Here is a 4,523-nt window from a genome sequence, read left to right on the forward strand (position 1 = left end):
GTCTGCGCTGCTTCTCCGCTGGAGGAGTTACCGTAGGGCTCGCAATCTGCGAGTTTTAATTGTTTATTTATTTTTTCTCCCTGTTATGTTGTCCTCTGTGCTTCCAAAGCTCGGCAAGGATTCGGCAGTGAGAAGGTTTCCTGGTGTTTGGAAACTTCTCTCTTTTTAAGACTCCCTTCCCGGGACGGAACTCCGTCCCTCCCTCTTTTGTCTCTTTTATTGTCTTTAATATTTTTTCCTACCTCCTTTCGAGGAGTTGGGTTGCTTTTCTGGGTGCCTGATGTCCTCTGCCGGCATTCAGAAGTTGTTTTGTGGAATTTACTCGACGTTTAAATGCTCTTTTGATGAATTTGTGGGGGAGAAAGTGTTTTCCCCGTCCTACTCCTCTGCCATCTTGGCGCCTTCCCCCTGATCTTTTTTTTTTAACAGTGTTTTTAAAACAAGCTCTGGCCAGTTTTATTAAAGAAAAATTGTACATGATTTACTTTTCACCAGTCTGTTCTGGCATGCTTCTAATAATATCAGAATCACCTGGATCAATGATAGCCAGTGTGCATACTCTGTAGTATTTTCCACATGCTGTGCCCAATTCAATATTATTGCCACTGTAGTGATGGACACCAGTTTTGGCCAACATGGCCTAATACTCTATTTCAGATTTCCTCAAGGCTGGGCAGGTGTTGGCGAGGATGACCGGTTTCGCTTTGCCTTGTCTGATCATTTTCAGAGTCTGTTTGTACCCCAGCATGTACTTTCCACTTTTCATAACCAGCTGGAGCCTAGAGTTGATTGACCCCAGTGACTTTTTCGTCTTCTTTGCGGCCACCATCTTCCTGCCTTAGATGCGGGACACCCCCAACCAAGAGCAGCCACCAAAATGGCCGGGGAGCGAAAAAGGCAATCTTTTTTAAAATATGCATTCATTGCTATAAATTTCCCTCTAAGCTTTGCTTTTACTGCATTTCACAAATTCTGATAAGTTGTATTTTCATTCTCACTTTTTAAAAAAATGTTTACACTCATCTTGAGGATTTTTTTTAGTTGACATGTTATTTAGAAACATGTGACTTAATCTCTAAGTATTTGGGGATTTTACAGCTCCCCTTCTGTTACTGATCCCTAGTTTAACTCCATCATGATCTGAGAGGATACACTGTATGTTTCCTATGATTTTAAATTTTTCAAGGTGTGTTTCATAGCCCAGAATGTGGTCTTTCTTAGTGAATGTCCCATGTGAACTTGAGAAGGATGTGGATGAAATAGTCTATAGATGATAGATCTCAGTTATATATAGGTGATTGATGGGGTTGAGTTCAACTATGTCTTTCCTGATTTTTCACCCCCTGGATCTATGCATTTCTGAGAGAGAGGCATTGTAGTCCCCCACTGTAATACTGAATTCGTCTAGTTCTTACAATTCTGTTAGTTGTTGCCTTATGCATTTTAACGCTCTATAAGGCACACTCACACTTAGGTTTTCTTGACGCAATGACCGCTTTACTTCTGCTTCCTTTTGATTAGTGTTAGCACGGTATATCTTTTTTCGATACTTTTATGTGTGCCTTTGTATTTAGTGTGGATTTCCCATAGACACCATATAGTTGTCTTGTTTTCTGATGCATTCTGACAGTCTCTGCCTTTTAATCAGTGTATGTAGACCACTAGCACTGAAAGAGATTATTGGTATAGTTGGATTAGTATTTACCATATTGGTTGCTTTCTTTATCCCCCTCATTCTTTATCCCTATTTTTGTCTTCTGCTATTTTGTGTGTGTGTGTTTTATGGTTTTAACTGAGCATTTTATACAATTCCACTTTCTTTCTTTTCTTAACATATCAGTTATACTTCTTATTTTTAGTGTTTGTTCTAGAGTCTGCAAAATACTTCTACAACTAATCCAAATCCACTTTTAAGTAATACTATACTATTATAATTTGTGGGTAGTGTGTATAACTTATAATAAAAATATCCTAATTCCTCCCTTCTGTCCTTTTTATCACTACCATCATTTCTTTAACTTACACCTAAGCATATATATCAAATAAATATATACTAATAAATAATGTATAATCACATATATAAATGTATAAAGTTGAATAAAATTATACATAATTGAATTCATTGTTGCTATTATTATTTTAAATAAACTTTTCTGTTGAATTAAGAATAAGAAAAATGAAAGATTTTATTTTCACTTGTTCCTTCTCTTATTCTCTTCCTTTTTTAATGTAGATCTGAGTTTCTGAATTATATCATATTCTTCTCTCTAAAGAGCTGCTTTTTTATTTCTTGCAAGGCAAATCTACTGGCAATGAACGTCTTTAACTTTTGTTTGAGAAAAATCTTTATTTCTCCTTCACTTTTGAAGCATAATTTCACAGTATAGAGAATTTTAGATTGGCTCCCAAAACGAAATTGTTAGGAAGAATCTAACAAAATATTCTGTCTTCTGTCTGCTGAAACTACTAATGCTATTGAAAGAACTCTAAGAAGATGTATAAATGGAGAGAGAAACCATGTTCATAAGTAGGAAGACTAGCATAGTAAAGATTTAAATTCACTCCAAATTTATCTATGGATTTAACACATTTCTCATACACACAAGCAGATTCTACAAGATGTATGGAAAGGCAAAGAAATTAGAACAGCTGAAACAACTTTGAGAAAGAAGAATAAAGTTACAGAAATCAAGCTGCCCAATTTAAAAACTTACTGTAAAGCTACAGTTATGAAGATGGTGTGGTGTTGCCAACAGGATAGACACACAGATCACTAGAGTTGAAGAGATTCTGGAAATAGACCAACACAAATATGACCCTTTGATTTTATTTGCACTTGAGGAACTTTATTTGTTTTAAAATAAACTATTTTATAGCAATTTTAGATTTGTAAAAGAACTGAGAATACAGAGTTCCCATATATCCAGTATCTACTGTTTCTCAGTTTTTCTCAGACTTTATTTTTGTTGACCTTGACAGTTTTGAAGAGTACTTGGCAGGTCTTTTGTAGATTGCCCCTCATTTGGTGTTTTTCTTATGTTTTGGTTATAATTTGTTGCTCAGTTGCTCAGTCATGCCCAACTCTGCGACTGCATGGATTGAAGCACGCCAGGCTTCCCTGTCCTTTACTGTCTCCCACAGTTTGCTCAAACTCATGTCCATTGAGTCAGTGATGCCATCCAATCATTATAATTAGACTGGAGCTATCGTTTTTTTGGAGGAAGACTATAGAAGCAAAGTTCCAGTTTCACCATGTCATATCAAGAACACATACAACCAATATGACATCACTGTTGATATTGACCTTGAACATCTGGCTGAAATAGTGTTTGTCAGGTTTCTTAAGTGAAAAGTTGCTCATTTCCCCTCCTTTCTGTACCTTGGTGGTGGTGGTGGTGGTGATTTATTTGCGAAGTCGTGTCTGACTCTTGTGACCCCATGGATTGTAGCCTGCCAAGCTCCTTCTGTCCATGGGATTTCCCAGGCAAGAATACTTGAGTGGGCAGTCATTCCCTTCTCCAGGGCATCTTCCTGACCCAGGGATTGAACCCAGCTCTCCTGCATTGCAGGCAGATTCTTTACCGACTGAGCCTCCAGGGAAGCCTTTCTGTATTTTACTATCATGTTTTTCTATGGAAAGATTATGCAAGAAAATTATTTGGAAGTCTTCTGCATGTAAGATTTAGTTCTTCTTACTGTTCATATATGTGTCAAGTAATTCATTTCTATTAGTACGGGCTCACGGATAGTTCATCCTGGGGTCTCGTGTCATTCTAAGTAATTTTTAAAATTTTGCCTACTTACATTGTAAAGTACTATAAAATTGTATAGACTTTGACAGATGCGTAGTGTCTTGTAAAAGCAATTATATATCATACAGAATAGTTTCACCACCTTAAAAATTCCCCCACGCTTCAACTAGCCAACCCTTCCCTGCTGAACCCCTGGGAAACACTAATCTTTTTATCATCTCTATAGTTTTGCCTATTCCAGAATCCCATGTAATTGTAATCAGTATGTAGCCTTTTCAGACTGACTTCTTTTACTTAAATATGTGCATTCATGATTCATCCATGTATTTTCATGAGTTGATGCCTCTTTTCTTTTTGTTTCTAAATAATGTTTCATTGTATGGTTGCCATTTGATTTTTACAAAGGTACATAAGCAATTCAATGGAGAAAGAATAGTCATTTCAACAAACAGTGTTGGAAGTATTTGAATCTATATGCAGAACCTGACACTTGAGAAGCGTATGTATTCTGCTGCTGTTGGATGGACTGTTCTGTTTTCATCTGTTAAATCCATTTGGTCTAATGTATAATTCAAATACAGTATTTCCTTGCTTTTCTTTCTGGATAATCTGTCCATTGTTGAAAGTTGGGTATTAAAAATCCCTATGCTTTAAAAAGCAAAAACAAAAAAACATGAGACTAAATCTCATCTTTACACCTCATAGAAAAATCAACTCAAAATGAATTGCAAATCTAAGTTTTAAATTATTAAACTTCTAAGAGTATATCTT

At 36.2% G+C, this 4,523-nt stretch overlaps 1 pseudogene; it reads right to left on the bottom strand.

Annotated features, from left to right (window-relative positions):
- Window positions 1-429: 429 nt before the first annotated feature.
- Window positions 430-895, bottom strand: LOC109561117 (large ribosomal subunit protein eL30 pseudogene; annotated as a pseudogene).
- Window positions 896-4,523: the final 3,628 nt, after the last annotated feature.

Source organism: Bos indicus, chromosome 7 (assembly GCF_029378745.1).
Source record: "Bos indicus isolate NIAB-ARS_2022 breed Sahiwal x Tharparkar chromosome 7, NIAB-ARS_B.indTharparkar_mat_pri_1.0, whole genome shotgun sequence".
NCBI classification, from domain to species: domain Eukaryota; kingdom Metazoa; phylum Chordata; class Mammalia; order Artiodactyla; family Bovidae; genus Bos; species Bos indicus.